The 16,799-nt window shown below is 43.8% G+C and overlaps 1 protein-coding gene across 2 annotated transcripts in view; it reads left to right on the top strand.

Annotated features, from left to right (window-relative positions):
• KDELR1 (KDEL endoplasmic reticulum protein retention receptor 1) overlaps positions 1-16,799 on the top strand; it is a 124,930-nt gene that overhangs the window by 91,156 nt on the left and 16,975 nt on the right. The window contains exon 5 of one of the 2 annotated variants that reach the window (XR_013598901.1): positions 14,132-15,679. The exons of the other annotated variant lie outside the window; for it this stretch is intronic. The gene's annotated coding sequence lies outside the window, so the exon portion shown is untranslated. Of the gene's footprint in view, positions 1-14,131; positions 15,680-16,799 lie in introns of those variants that run through there. 2 annotated transcript variants of the gene reach the window in all.

Genomic DNA, 16,799 nt, shown 5'->3' with positions numbered 1-16,799 from the left:
TAAAGAAAGCTGCGAAATCTTCACAAGAGGGGGTAGTGCTGATAATGTCGGCAGCTGGGGGTTGTTCCTTAGATTGAGATCGGATTAGCTCGAACAATTTACTTGGACGGTTTTTTTCTTGGTCTAGCTGGATTCTGAAGAACTCTGACTTTGAGCGTTTTATTTTCCTGAAGTATGCATTTCTCTTTTTCCTCAGAGTTTTGAGATGCAATGTCGAGGGAACTGATCTCCAGGTACGCTCTGCCGATCGCATAGCCCGTCTCTCTTCATTGAGACTCCCGTTGTACCAGGGGTTGGATATCTTAGTGGATACTCTTTTCAGTTGCATTGGAGCGGCCTCATTGATTATTGTGGCCATGGAGTTGAGATAGTGGTCAGTTAGGTCCTGAACGTCAGAAGTGTCGGTAGGGGGGAGTAGGAGATTGCAGCTGTTGGGGGGTAGAGAGTTTGGATTGAGTTTCCTCATGTCTCTTTTCCAGACTTTGGGCATGGCGTATTGCACCGGGATGAGTTTTACTTTTTCCTTGATGAAGAATGTGATAATATTGTCGTGTATTTCTATAGGTTCTGAATCGATCCCCCTATTCCTGACCCTATTCTGGTTAAACTACCTAGCTAGTTAACTAACAGTCAGCCCATGAGGCAAGAAATCCCCCATGATGCAGATACCGTTATCTGACGCAGTCACACTACGGCACAGGAACGTGTTATCTGATTAGGTCATAACGCTTGAGATCTAATTAGACAAGCGACATTCCTCCAGCCCCTGATAAGGCATACGACGTTCTCATAACAAATCAAACCTATGACAACCTGGATAATCCGTGCGGCCATTGTTTTGATTTCACAGAGAACTTTAGTAAAGAATGTGCTAACGAGCAAGTCGTATGACATCTTTATTGACGTACCTATGTCCATCCTTACGTCAATCCCGGCACCTTTAAGGTATAAATATTGCCGACCTTGCCCTATGCAAACACACGCGTGGTGACAAGACGGAGCAGCCATACTTGCCGAAGCCGAGAGCAGAAGCAGACCCCGCTGGCGCAGCCCCGCCTTCCTGACGCGCTGAGAGACGCGCTGCTATCTCAAGCCGAGAGACCCAGCACCGGCGCTTCCGGGTAGCCCTCGCAGGCAGCCTGGAATATCGAGAGCAGAGAAAGAGATACCATTCCTCATTCATCCTAAATTCCAGGTACAGAACTGAATAACCCCTCCTAGAGAATTCTTTAGTTATTCACTTGGCAAAAACAAACTTAACTTAAACTGTAACTTTCTATTCCCGCCCACGTATTAGACTTAGGTCAGGTACACGGGGTAGGCGTATTTAGAAACACCAGTTGAGCACGTTTAGTCAAATGTATATGTGTATGTAAATATATTTTAATCATTTTAAAACATCATATGGCTCAGAAACCATATCAATGTTTTTACAGTATTATTTTATACTATTGCTTTTAATGTATGCACTTTACTTAACTATAAGTATTGCAATAATATCGATCCATTTCTCTTGTACGAGAAAAGAGACTGATCAATAAATAACACCTTTTATTGAACACGCCCGTCTCTTCCTTTTCTCTACATTCTGATGAGACTAAGAATGCACGTACTGACTGAGTAAAATAATTGCCTTGTGCTCACACGACTCTTGAGATTGACTCTTGATTAGGGGAGAGCAAAGTTGTCATGTTCTATGGTTGTCAGAAACTAAATCCCTTCTTGTCTAATCAGGGGAGTTAATCCTTCCTTGAACATTCGAGAAAGTTTCTAGCGAACTCTGAGCTTAGCTGGCAAACCCAAAAATTAAGTCTAGCATCGACAGTAGTAGACCTAGTTAACGTCTGGCCTAGGCCTTTACTGCTGTAGGTACTATTCCAATGCGCAGAGCCTATTGGGAAAATAGGAGCTACACTACATGGCGCCCAACGCGTTTGGAAAGGGCGATAAAACTAACGTAAGACATTTAGAGTAACTCAGTCGTGCTTTCTCACTCAGACCCCTTTTCCCAAATACTCCAAAGACGTCTGGAGTGGGTGAAAGGTTATAATATCCTCCAAAACCTCGCAGGAGGGAACTCCTATGTATGGTTCTTGGTCTAGTCAACGTTGAAGGATAAAACAGTTCCAAAATATTGTGCATCTAATCTCTGTTTCCATAAAGAAACCTGATCTGCAAATAAACATAATACCATCCTGTCAGCAAAATGGACAGCGATGAAGAACGAGAGGTTACTAGATTAGCTACTGAAATAGCAGATGCTGATGCTACCATGCAAGCAGCAGACGCGGATATAATACTCATTCCGGTCGCCAAAAGGAGATCTATAACCTTAAAACTTATAGAAAATGGACTGACACCTAGAGGTGGCACAGTCATATTCGTAATCGAGGCACACGAATATCGGCAGACAGAGGTATACTATACATGGATACATTTTCCAGCAGCTAATACTATAACAAAGTACTTCCACTATTACAAAGTAGAGGAACCTCCTAATGAGTACACTCCTTTCGAGGAGGTGGAAGTACCACTCAAATTCCAAGAGCATTTGCTCTTATTTGATGGCGCCCTAAAACATAATAATCACATTACAAGGCTCGGTCCTTTAGGAAGACCAGGAGCAACGTGGCCGGTCCTAGCCGGATACACACCATATCCAGACATCGAAAGAATGCCTGCAGCAGAGCTGTTAATACAGCTAAAACAACTACTAAAAATTCACAGACAATTAGTTCAGTATGTAATGCGGACTTCAACAATTCAGCCAGCGATTAAACTTCCACAGCTGACCCCTCACCAGGGGAACACAAATAAAATTACACCACAGAACATCCAATCCTGCCTAGGTAAAGTCCCAGCAAAACGGGAACAAATACCATTCTGGTTGGCACAGAAAATTACCCAAATAGAGGCGGTGTTTCCTGACACCACCCCATTAGAAAAACACAGGATTCTGACTATATGTCTCCCAATGGGAATCGCACCACACATTGAGGACTGTGACACTTGGGGTACAGTCTTTGCTTCCATCTACACAAAAACGCACGGTGTTCCATCCATTTCGGTAATACCAGATGTGCTAAAACAAATTCAAGATGAATACGGTCCAGAACCTGCTTTAACTCTTGGTATGAAATTACTGAAAGACTTCAAGCAGGTCTCGGCTATATTACTAGCCAACATAAAGGGTGAAGCAGCAAACGTGGCGATCCGCCAGAGGTTAAAAGAGACAGATATAGCAGACCAACCAGCTGAAATTGCCAGAATCATAGAAAAATCCTATGAAGAACTAGGCAGAGATAGTCTAGGTGGAATACCAGTAAAACCGCAACTGACTACAAGTCCAGAAAAAATGTTTTTTAATAATAATAATAATTCACCAAAAAAGAACTGGGATGGGAACAAACAATCCAATCCCAAAGAAAAGAAATTCCAGTCCAGAGGAAGGTCTCCTAGGCGAAGAGAGAAATCTCCAAACCCGAGACAAAGGTCACCCCTGAGTGAACCCTCTGGGAATAGATATAACCTTAGAAATAGGGATAATATTAAAAAACCTGATAGATATCAAGACATTGATACACGTCCCTCTCAATCTTTTCAGAATTCCTCGCAGAAATCGGAAAGAAGAGGACGATCAGAAGAGCACGCCAAGTCCAAAGACAAGGAACCTGCTCAACTGAAAAAGAAATCACAATTTCCAAAAAAGAAGGTAGCCAGTATCAAGGTAGTTAACAATGCCGAGAATACTTAGGACACAACTGAAAAACGGAGAGTGGGCTCAGACAATGCTAGACAGCGCAGCAGAGGTGAGCATAGCTCGCAAAGTCCTTATGAATCATCTGGAGACAGTGGACACGAATGAATACCTTCAAGTGGAAACTGCAGATACCAGAGTTAGCAAGCCCCACAAAATATACGAGATAACATTACGTATAGAGGGAGATAAGACTAGGAAAATAAGGGGACTATTTTGGGATAACCTCTCAAAGGGTTATGACATACTTTTAGCTGAAAAAGACTGGCCACCAGAGTTTGTCAGGGAGTGCCCTCATGGCGAAGAAGTAATTATGCCTGCCTTCTCGAATCAAATCCCGATTCATAAAAAATACACACTTGCTAGAAAGTGGGCAGTGGCCTTAGCACCTGCTTTATATAAAAATCATGTAGGATGGGATGAGGATTCTCCTCCTCACAAAGTCCAGTTAAAATCACAACCAACTGCACAAAGGCAGTACCCAATTAAGCAAGAGGCTAAAAAACAAGTAAATGAAATACTAGATCAGCTAGAATACCAGGGGGTGATTGAAACTTGCACCTCACAAATGAACAATCCTTTGTTTCCGGTCTCCAAACCAGACAATTCATACCGTCTAGTTTTGGATTACCGACACCTTAACACATGTTGCAAAACTTTTGCAGTGCAAAACTCACACAGTGCTGCACTAATGAATAACATAGTGCGCAAAAAATACAAAACTACCTTGGACATCTCCAACGGATTCTTTTGTCAAAACATAGCACCAGAGAGCAGATATTTAACAGCTTTCTCAGTAAATGGCACTCAAAAACAATTCTGTCGGTTAGCCCAGGGGTACAAGAACAGCCCGGGGGTATTCTCAGCGAGAGTAACAGAATTACTACAACAATATGATGATGAAGCATTATCTTATGTCGATGACATTTACTTAACAGATGATGACTTGGAAACTCACTTGAAAAGAGTAAACACCATAATACTTGGTTTCGCTGCAGAGGGTTACAAATTCAACTTCAAAAAGTCCAGAATTGCCCATCTGACGGTCCTATTCTTAGGATATGAGTTATCAAGTGAAGGCAAAAGCCTGGCAGACAATTTCCTAGAGAAATGTGCCGTAATCCAAGCTCCTAAAACACTAAAAAACCTACAGTCAATTCTAGGCTTCCTAAATTTCGGAAGAACTTACATTGCAAATTACGCAGAAAGGGTCAAACCCCTTTACGATCTAATTAAACCAGATTTTAAAAGATCAAGTTGGACTCAAACACACACAGACATTTTGAGATCCTTACAAACAGACATGCTAATTAAGACAAAATTAGAAACACGTGATAATACACGCAACCTTGTGATCCGAGTCATCCCAGGGAGATGCGGATTCACATACCTGACCTCTAATGAGGGAGAAAAGGTACCAATTGCATTCAAATCACACTTGTACACAAAAGCTGAACAGAGATTCAGCAACAAAGGAAAAATTGTTCAAGCAGTTCAAACCGCAATAGCTAGAGAAAAAGACATAGCTGACGGTAGACATATCACAGTCAGAACAGCTGAATCAGCCTTTGAGGCATTAACAACACCGTGTAATTTACCAACAACAACATTGGATCCAGAATGGTTACAATGGGTGAATTCAATCACAACGGACAAAGTATACTACTTCTTTGATCCAGAACTAGAAGAATTAAAAAATCTAAAATATGAAAAAACGTATCCTCTGCCAATCGACATTCTGCCTCTACGACATTACGCCTGTGTAATCTATACAGACGGACATGCTCAACCCTCCGTTTGGGGAGAACATGCATACAATCCCACATGTGAGATCACAAAAGAAGTGTGGCGCGGAGGTAAACTAAGACCTCTATTAACAAAATCACACTCAGTAGAAACAAATTCAGAACTGCAAACTGAAATAATAGCTTTGAAAATGGCGCTAGATAATGCGGATCGCGAATTCCCGACACTTATAGTGTCAGATTCATATTTCTGCGTCAAAGCATATAACAAGGATTTGCAGACATGGATTCAGAACGGTTACAAAGATGACACAGATGCACCAATAAAGCAGAGACTTCTCTGGGAACAAGTAGCTCTTTTGAAGAAAGAACTACCAAAGACTCACGTGACTCACTCACTGAGTCATCAACGTGATGGCGTTCACGTTGTGGGGAATTCATTGGCTGAGACAGCCGCAGCGGCAGCCACTAAATCGGCTCCCGTAGATCGAAAAAAGCGTACATTAAAATACATTGACGGTGAAACATTGCTGGCGGTGAAAACGTCATCAAAAGGCGACTGCTCAGCGTTACCGATCAACTATCCACTCAATTATACATACATAATCGATGCAAACTCCGTCCCTTTTGCTCGAATCCCTGGAGTGGGGGATAGAGTGATTCCAAACATGGACAGGAGAAACTTGTTAATCGCAGACGCACACATGGGCGAGGGTCACAGACACCTTAAATTAAAAGATTCTCTGGAAGATTTACAATCACGGTACTGGTGGCCAGGCATGAGCCTCCATCTTACCATCTTTGTAAAAAACTGCCCAAACTGCAACAGAGATCGCAGTGGGGAGAGAAGCAGTTTAATACCTCGTCGTATCAAGGCAGATAATATTACCAGCAAAAAGAATGGCTTGCGATTAACATATACAGGCTAGTTCCCACTTATAATGTAGATCCACAGCACTCGGCTGACGTCCGGACTATTATACAAGATTTGCAAGTCTAAATGGCATATACGCTAAGAGCATGCTACGTTCGACCATTTTTTTTCTTTTTCTCAGGCAATCCAGCCTGGGGGGGGGAAAGAATGGCCAAATGAGCACAGCCCAGCGGGAATCTTCTCACTTCCTTCCTGAGGGTATGGGATGGTGTAAAGAAAAAACCAAGACAGAAAGCAATCTATAATAGAAAGGATATTAGGTTCGGGAGCTGGGTGGGTCAAACATCTAATAAGTGTCCAACGTAGTCTAAATAACTTGCCAAGAAATTCTCTGAAGGGATTCAGTCCGTACGAATTATTATTCGGAACTAGGATGTTGATCTCTGACCTTGATAGTCAGACTTCAGTGGTAATAGAAAAAAGCTTTGATGTCAAAGACCGTTTGGCTATTTTGCAGGACTTAAACAAAACAAGAAAAGACCTGAGCAACATACAGTTGAAACAACAGCCAACAACCACTGAAGAATCACCACCTGTCCCAGCAAGACCTGTCTGGATTCCAAAAGTCGGGGATCTAGTCAGGGAGAAGATCGCGGTAAAGAAGGAATTTGGGCCTTCTTACAGAAAAGCAGTTCCTGTCTTGTCTGTCAACGGGACAAGATCAGTTGTACTACCACCACTTGCTGGAAAAAAGGAGAACCGAGTTGTATCCATCGACCTGGTAAAACCACAACATGTGGCCGATAACAAACAGTAGGCCAAGTGGACTCCCAATAAGTAGCAGAACACCAAGGTTTGCTACCAGTACAGAGGTCCTATCAAAGAGGCTCATCACATTCGAAACGCCTACAGAAGAACAACAAGGACTATGCAACAATGCAATAGAACTAAGACCTCTGAAAACCCAAATAAAGACATTTAGCAGAGAGACACCAATCTATACTGAAGTACCAAGTGAAAATGCAAAAAACAAAAATCCTGAACCAATTGGAACAATTGATAGAACTGCATCTGGTTACTTCATCAACTTCGATGATTCCTCTGAAGGCTTCAGCGAACAAAAGACACAGCCATCATCAAAATCCTTTAAAGACAAAGCGAAGGAACTTTTGAAACAACTAAAAGAAACATATCTGATTTCTCCATGGATTGAATTTTGGGTGGGTTTTGGTGCATTTATCCTCATACTTTGGCTCATCATGGTATTTACTTTGGGACGCTTCATTGAGGGAAAATATGCTAAAATGGACACAGCAAGTCAGAACATCAACTTGGTCCTCAAACCACACACATCTTCACACGTCGAGAAACGAGAACTTTCTTCAGAACTTTCTTCAGCCAACTTCACAGCAATTCCAATACCTGGTGGGGTAGCCTGGGACAACACTGACTATGAAATTTATGGTCCGGTCGAGATCCTGAAATATCCACACCAAATCAAGATCTCCTTGAGTGATTTTGCAAAACCAAACTCATTTGCTGATGATTGGGACTTTGAAAGTATAAATAATATGATGTCTGACTTAGTAATGTCTGCTAAATTTACAAAACATGATTATTTGCAGGGTTCTACAAATTATGATAGTATGTATTGCTATAACCATTATGGTAACCATTTCTTGCATAAATCTGCACAACCTAGAAATGTTTTAAATTATAATCAATGGGAACATTGTGCTACACCTCCAAAAGGGAGCTCTAGAACCGTTTATGACAAATATTCATATTTTTCAGGTTTTTACATAACTAATGCTGAAACATTTTATTACAAATTGACAAACAAGACAGGGATGAAAACCATGATAACCAACACAAAATTGATTTATTCTGATTCGTTCTTTGAAAAAATGAATACTTTTGGATTTGATTATTGGGACAAAAATGTTGATTTGAAAAGTGTTTGGGGTACAAAAGAATGGCAAGTACAGGGTTTAGAAGCTTTGTTTAGAGCCTGCATGATCCCATAACAAATGATATTTTTAAATGACACTGTTCAACAAACCACCTGTCTTGGCTTAGCCAAAATCAAAGATTTAAATAACCTGTCTATTCCAAAGCCAACAATGTTTAGCAATAACTCTGATACAGATGAAGAAATAGACATAAACCATATACTTAACCAAAACAGAACACATCCTGATTGGAAACAATGGTTGATCTGGCCCACAGATACAAATAACTGTCAAGATAGATTCCTGAATAAAACACAGGGTTTCAAAATGACCAGGCCAGACCCTAGATATCCCCAAAGACATCACCCAGGGATAATAACAACCTACAGTGTGGGCAAATTATGCCTTCAATGGCTTCAGTCTTCCACACTGCCTGAAATTAAGCAACACCTAACTTTACTTACTGATGGTGCTGACTTGCGTGATTTCATAATGGGACCACGCAAACAGCGTCAAAAGCGTTTCATAGCAGCCTCTGTATATGCAGCATACAATGAGGCCTGGAAGGTTACTCAAATTGAAACAGCAGAGAGAATACGTGAAATTGATCGTATTAATTTGGAAAAATCACTTTCTGTAGTGGACAATGGGTTAATGACTCTGTCCTCCAGAATTTTTTCATTGGACAGCATTGTGTCTTCAGCAATCGATATATTATCGCAAGACTTACTGTTATTACAACATGGACAGTCACAATTGCGTTCCATTGTACAGCTTGGCTGGACGTTACAAAATCTGCGTTCTGGCTATGTGCCTTGGCGTTTAATCAACACAACGTCACTATTCCAAATCTTTAACCTTACTGATAGACAAATCGGTATGGCGCAGAAGGGTGCTGATTATACAATCTTGAGCATTGAAAAACTAGAAAGATTACCGTTGACAATGTCAGAACGACCTGTCAGTGAATGGATAATCCACGGAATCATAAATATTCCAATCTCAACCTTCAGGTTTCAATACTGCCAAAAATATATACAGGCTGGCATGTACGAGAAATTGGGGAAGGGGTACCTTAAAACAACTTGGAACCTGCCCTATTCACATGCATGTGTCAGTAATAAAGGACAGAAAGTGTTTCTTAGTGGCGACAATTGTGCTATGTCACTAAGCGGCACGCTTCTGTGTAACGGTATTAGTTTGCACGGAGCCTGTGAAGGGAATTCATACAACCTTTCATGTCACCAGCAAGGCGCACCTGCAACTGAAATAGAACCATTCTTTCAAAGACTCTATAATGGGAGTTACATTCTTATTGTAGACCGCAGATGTTGTAGTCTTATGCCCGGGACTCCTTATCTCGTCACTACGACGGCGAAGGTCAAGTGCTGTGGACGTTCTTTGTTCCCCAGCTCCTTTCCAGACAGGGAGGCAAGGGCATGGCCCGGTTTGAAAATTACTTCTATTCGAATAGACACTTTAAGCAGAATGAAAACAGTGCTTCTTCAGACGCCTACAAGGCTCACGTCATCAAAAGAAACGTATGATCTACAAGTCGCAAGGACGACTGCAGAGATACATACATTATTATCAACCAATTCCCCCGTACATTTCGCGGAAATCCTGAGCGAAATCTTAAATATTTCTGATACCACTGGGGTCTCAAAGGTATTTAAGACAGTATTTTCGATGGCATTAACACCATTCAAAGCCATACTGGGTATTTTTCCAGATTTCGTCCATTCGATTTTTGGCGGACTTCCCCTGATCCTAGGACTAATTGCAGGAATCCTATTCCTAGTCCTTATTTTTCGTTATGGCAACCCATGTCACAGATCAAACTCTCGCGACAATGGAAGATACGATCCTAGCCATTGGATACCGGGACCGGATATCAAAAATCCTGGGACTCTCCCGGCTTAGAGACCTAAACATGACTTGGTTTCTATCATTTCGACCAATGTGGCAAAGGTGTGTTTTACCTGTACTAAGGTGTCTGCTATGCGGAGAAGAATGCGTGTTAGACACCTGTCTGACGCTACAATCGGATGCGCCGGTGGATGCAGATACACTGTTGGTTCCTACCAAGGTTCACGCTTTGTGCTGCCCTCAAAGGCTGCCAATTCTGATGACGGCATTCCTGGAATCTTCACCATTACGATTGAAGAGTAGTGAAGTTCAAGATGAAAGCAGCATCGAACAGGTACGACCTTCTGTCAGCAATGCAAATCCGAATGTCAATGGAGACAATCATGCGCACGAATGCATGGTTACCCCTATTTCCGACTTAGAGGAACTTTCCCATGAAGCTGTTGACAGTTTTTTCGAAAGCCTGAATGATATGATGTTCTCTCCGGAACAGAAATAGAGACTTTTGAGTAAACTCGCACACGGCGTTCCCTGAATTCGGCCTTCAACTTTAAAAATAAAGTCACATGAACAATTACAATCCAGTTCACGGACAGCAACCTTTTTCAGCAAGCCCTTAAAATATTTTTCTATATATTTTTTCCCCGGGACACTGATCTTCTGCTTAAAGTAAGAAACTATTCCTAGAGAACTAAGATTTCTATTTTTTTTAGATACTTTATAGACTTTATATAGACTTTAGCTGCCCGCTGGTATGTTCACAATATATTTTATGTGATGAAATGGTTTCGACTTTTTTTCTGTATAGCCATATTAAGAGCCATTTCATGTGTATTTCTCATATACCAACAAGCAATAATGCATAAAATGCGTGCTTACTTTTGCATTTAATTCATAGCTTAAGTGCATACAATATATGACTGCAATTTTTCAGTATATTTGAAAATTTCAAAATGCATTTATGTATTTTGGGGTGGTAAGGTATACACTATACTCTATAGTATGTTGTACTATGTTATACTATGCATAGATTAGTAGATATGACCATAGTTAGCGTGGAGTGGGTGTCGTGTATTTCTATAGGTTCTGAATCGATCCCCCTATTCCTGACCCTATTCTGGTTAAACTACCTAGCTAGTTAACTAACAGTCAGCCCATGAGGCAAGAAATCCCCCATGATGCAGATACCGTTATCTGACGCAGTCACACTACGGCACAGGAACGTGTTATCTGATTAGGTCATAACGCTTGAGATCTAATTAGACAAGCGACATTCCTCCAGCCCCTGATAAGGCATACGACGTTCTCATAACAAATCAAACCTATGACAACCTGGATAATCCGTGCGGCCATTGTTTTGATTTCACAGAGAACTTTAGTAAAGAATGTGCTAACGAGCAAGTCGTATGACATCTTTATTGACGTACCTATGTCCATCCTTACGTCAATCCCGGCACCTTTAAGGTATAAATATTGCCGACCTTGCCCTATGCAAACACACGCGTGGTGACAAGACGGAGCAGCCATACTTGCCGAAGCCGAGAGCAGAAGCAGACCCCGCTGGCGCAGCCCCGCCTTCCTGACGCGCTGAGAGACGCGCTGCTATCTCAAGCCGAGAGACCCAGCACCGGCGCTTCCGGGTAGCCCTCGCAGGCAGCCTGGAATATCGAGAGCAGAGAAAGAGATACCATTCCTCATTCATCCTAAATTCCAGGTACAGAACTGAATAACCCCTCCTAGAGAATTCTTTAGTTATTCACTTGGCAAAAACAAACTTAACTTAAACTGTAACTTTCTATTCCCGCCCACTTATTAGACTTAGGTCAGGTACACGGGGTAGGCGTATTTAGAAACACCAGTTGAGCACGTTTAGTCAAATGTATATGTGTATGTAAATATATTTTAATCATTTTAAAACATCATATGGCTCAGAAACCATATCAATGTTTTTACAGTATTATTTTATACTATTGCTTTTAATGTATGCACTTTACTTAACTATAAGTATTGCAATAATATCGATCCATTTCTCTTGTACGAGAAAAGAGACTGATCAATAAATAACACCTTTTATTGAACACGCCCGTCTCTTCCTTTTCTCTACATTCTGATGAGACTAAGAATGCACGTACTGACTGAGTAAAATAATTGCCTTGTGCTCACACGACTCTTGAGATTGACTCTTGATTAGGGGAGAGCAAAGTTGTCATGTTCTATGGTTGTCAGAAACTAAATCCCTTCTTGTCTAATCAGGGGAGTTAATCCTTCCTTGAACATTCTAGAAAGTTTCTAGCGAACTCTGAGCTTAGCTGGCAAACCCAAAAATTAAGTCTAGCATCGACAGTAGTAGACCTAGTTAACGTCTGGCCTAGGCCTTTACTGCTGTAGGTACTATTCCAATGCGCAGAGCCTATTGGGAAAATAGGAGCTACACTACAATATGGTGGTCTGACCAGTCACAAGGTTGGATTGAGTCGAGTTGAGTGGTGCCTTCTTTGGAAATGACCAGGTCGAGGATCGAGCCTTTGTCGTGTGTCGGGGTGTTGCAAATTTGAGTGAGATCGGAAGCGGTAAGGAAACTTTTGAGGCTATTAACTACTGCGTCACTGCAATCATTCCAATGGAGATTGTAGTCACCAAGGTAAATTTGTGTGTTTAGCCGACCTGCGTTGATTGATATTGTGTCCATGAGTTGTTGGGAGAAGACGAGGTTGTCCCCCGGGGGGTGGTACATGATGTGTAATGAACATACAGGTTTGTTCTCACTGGTGACATCAAGGCAGCAGTATTCACAGGAGGTAAGTGAAGGGGCGGTGACTTTATTAATAGAGAGGTTGCTCTTGTAAATGCAGGCGATTCCGCCACCTGTCTTGTTGGACCTGTCAAGTCTAGTGATGTAGTAGTTGGGGGGGACTAGGATATCCATGATAGGATTGGAGGATTCAGTTAACCATGTTTCAGTTAGTATGGCCAGGTCAAGGTTCCTAGACAGGATGAGGTCAGCGACCTCCGTCGAGTGTTTTTGGGCCGATCTACAGTTGAGAAGTGTGCATTTGAGACTGGGGGTGCAAGGGGAGGTGGAGGGTTCCGTAGTGAGAGGGACTTTAGTGAGGTTGTTGGGAACAGAGCCTCTGTTGCTATGCGTGGGGTGCCTACTAGGGTTGGAGAGAATCGTAGAAATGGACATGTGCGTGTTGGTTAAGCTGTTTTGGGTTGCCGGGACATATGTGCTGAGTAGGGTGTGTATGTCGCGGTCCGAGAGAGTCTTGATTGCGCGCTGGGGGCGGTTGGCGGTATTGCGATAGGGGATAGAGGTCCAATGTAAGGAGCGATTAGGATGTGTCTTGATAGTGCGCTTAGGCCTGCAGGAGGTATTGCGAGAGGGGATAGAAGTCCCATGTAAGGGGTGCCTAGGATGTGGGGGGGAGTTGATAATTCGTTGAGAAGTGGTGGTGAGGGGGGGGTGGTCGGTGTGCGTGAGGAGTAACACTTTGAGCGAGTGGAGCTCTTCTTTCACTTGGAGGAGGGTGGTCATGATTGTGTCCAGCGTGCCGTTGGGAATGGGGTTAGAGTCATTGGAAGGGTAATCAGTGACAGGAGGAGTGATACAACTGCGGGACGAGTGGAGACTGGTCGTTGCAGGAGGGCAAGTGTAGTAATGGGGAGTGAGAGTGGGGGGGGATGTTGAGGGGGGAGTGGGGCCCAGGAGTGGAGGGGGAGCTAAGGGTGGGGAGTGAACTGTTGAGGGAGGAGTGGAGTCTTGGAGTGGCGGGGGTGCAGGGGGTGAGGGGGGAGATGTTGAAGGTGGGGTGTAGGTCTGGAATGGATTGAGTGCCGAGAATAGGGGGGGCGCTGTTGAGGGAGGAGTGAAGGCTAGGCGTGGCGGGAGTGCAGGGAGTGGGGGGGGAGATGTTGCGGAAGGGGTGTATGACAGGAGTTGTTTGAGTGTGAAAGATGCTGGGGGCTTTTGAGTTGATAGTATGGTAGAACATACTCAAGAGAGCTTTGACTGGTTGTAGAATTGTTAATGGGGATGGCTCTGTACAAAGCCATGAGCAATGCAAGAAGGGACTTTATCACTTATTGAGAAGAAAAAGCCTCCTAGAACGGGCTACCACTGGTATTGTAGCTGTTGCCGTGGAACCAAAGGCTGTATAATTAAAGTTGGTTGGTCCTGCTAAACTTTCAATGATTTCCCACTGAAAATGTTCTAATTCCCAAAGCAAAATGTGACTTAGTTGTTTTTTGGGAGGTCCTGTGTGCCTTGACTGGGACAAAACTGAAATTCAATCCTACACCATGGAACTGCTAGTCGGATTCTTAAAAGTTCCCCTGATGCTTTGGATAAAATGCTTTTCAAAGTTTGCAGACTTTATTTTGGTGCCCAAACAACCACAGAAGTACACTTCTAAGATGCCTAGGAGCTCAGGAATGGACATGTTGCAGTTTACCTCAATCTGACACACTGACAGTCTCAAAGTCCAGTCCAGGTTTAGTTGCCACTAGTCAACTCTGTACTTCCGTGAAAAGGCCTCATGCAGTTTAATGGGTCCCTGTAGTGACATAGGAGATCAGCCAACTGATCCTTGAAGTCCACTCTTTGTCTCGGGTACAAGAGGCTGCTGGTTGAGTCCTTCAGGACTCCCCTCAGGTCACAAGCAGGACCAGTTTTCTTCTGATCTTCTGCAGGACCCGAAGTGTTCTGGGGCGGATACCTGGGGATGCCACATTTATGCCTCACACCAGCTAGTGGGTTAGCTGTCCATTGGGGTAAAAGTTCCACGCGGTTATCCTATCCACTTTTTCAGTATTTTATGGTTGTCTTTCTGCAATCATCTCACGGTGATCCTCCCACTCAAAATTCAAGATGGAAAAAAACGTTATCCACTTGTGCAGAGCCTGTGTGTCCACCAAGTGCTAGGGTAATGAGCATTCCCCTTCATTGTGGTCACTCAATCGGTTCTGGCGGTAGGTTTACTCCATAAGGTCTTGGTGCAAGCCTGAATAGGGTGTCAAGACCTGGGGCCTTTCCAGGTGTCACCTAAGTTTTACTTGAAGTTTTACTTGTAACAACGAAGGACCATTTATGCAAAATATGTAACTGGACCCCACCCCACCTGGGCTGTTGCATTCTATTACAAGTAATGTGCTGCCACCAGAGCAATTGCAAACTTGTGCTGCCCTTGGGGACTTAAGGCACCTGCCGGCAGGGGGATATCTGATAGACATCTAGCCACAGATTCCTTAACTTTGAACTTCCAGGCATCAGGCTGGATCCGTAAGATTTTTGATAGCACTACCCCTGCTCGCCTATAGGTGGTGTTGGTCGACTCTGTGTGAAGTTGTAGGCATCGGGTTCGTCTTCGTCATTGTGATGTCTGCGTCGTCTAAATAGAGGCCACCTTGGCGCTCTGTCAGTTCTTTTCTTTCCGCACCGGCCAGTTCAGATTCGTCAAATAGAGCTACCCCCCTGTCACTTCTTGACAGACATTTTTTGACTTTTTGTCGAATGCTTTTGGTGTCTGGGATGCTCAGCAAGGAGACCTCCGGTATCAAACCGTGCTGCGCCCGTCATGGCGCCATGCCGGACAGGGACCCACATATGGTGAGTCTTTGGTGGCGGGAGCGTGACCACGACCCGAAGTCGTGCTCCAACTGCCGGGCCATGGCGCCGAAGGCTTTGAGGGAGCAGTATCTAAAGCTAATATCGGCCCGGCGGATGGGGATCTGGAGGTCGGCTGGTTGATCTCAGTTTCAGTCGAGAGGAAGGTCCGAGCACCGCTCTAGGGGGGTCGAAGTCTCTCTCCTCCCATTTAAAGACTTTGCCGTCAGGTAAGAAGCACCATAAGAAGTTATGTTATGTTGTTGTTATGTTATGTTTCTTTTGTATAGCGCGCGACGACTCAAAAAGAGTATCCCGGCGCTTTCACAGCGAGACCTACAGGAGAATAACATAACACGACAATAAAAACAGAGAGGGAATAAAAATAGAAAGGGGAGAGAAAGGCCTATAGAGTAAACAACCAAGTCTTGAGACCTTTCCTAAAAGCCAGCAGGCTAGTGGCGCCCCGAAGTGTCAGCGGCAAGGAGTTCCACAGCTGGGGGGCACGCAACCCAAAGGAGCGACCCCCGATATGGGCTCTTTGAACGCGCGGCACCACAGCCAAAAACTGTGACTCCGATCTAAGCGCCCGGGCCGGATGGTAAAAAGACAGTCTCCTTTGGAGGTACTTTGCGCCTCCAGAGTGCAGGGCCTTATAGGCCAGAGTCAGCGTCTTGAAAATAATACGCTTGCGGATAGGCAGCCAGTGTAGGGCCTGCAAGAGGCCCGCCACCCTAGCTCGCCTATTTAAGCCATAAATGGCTCTTGCCGCCGCGTTCTGCGTCACCTGGAGGCGCTGTAGCAGATACTCCGGCAGGCCCAGGTAGAGGACGTTGGCATAGTCCAACCTGGACCCGATCAGAGCCTGCACAGTCAGTTTCCGATGTTCTTCCGACAACAGGGGTAGAAACTTTCTTAGTACCTTCAGGAGACCGAAGCAGGTGCCCGTCACTCCCAGAATCTGGGCTCTCATCGACAAGCCCTTGTCCATCTTAACCCC

The sequence above is a fragment of the Lissotriton helveticus genome, chromosome 7, assembly GCF_964261635.1.
Source record: "Lissotriton helveticus chromosome 7, aLisHel1.1, whole genome shotgun sequence".
Lineage (NCBI taxonomy): Eukaryota > Metazoa > Chordata > Amphibia > Caudata > Salamandridae > Lissotriton > Lissotriton helveticus.
The sequence above is the reverse complement of the archived record's forward strand: the minus strand, read 5'-3'. Positions and strand labels throughout refer to the sequence as shown.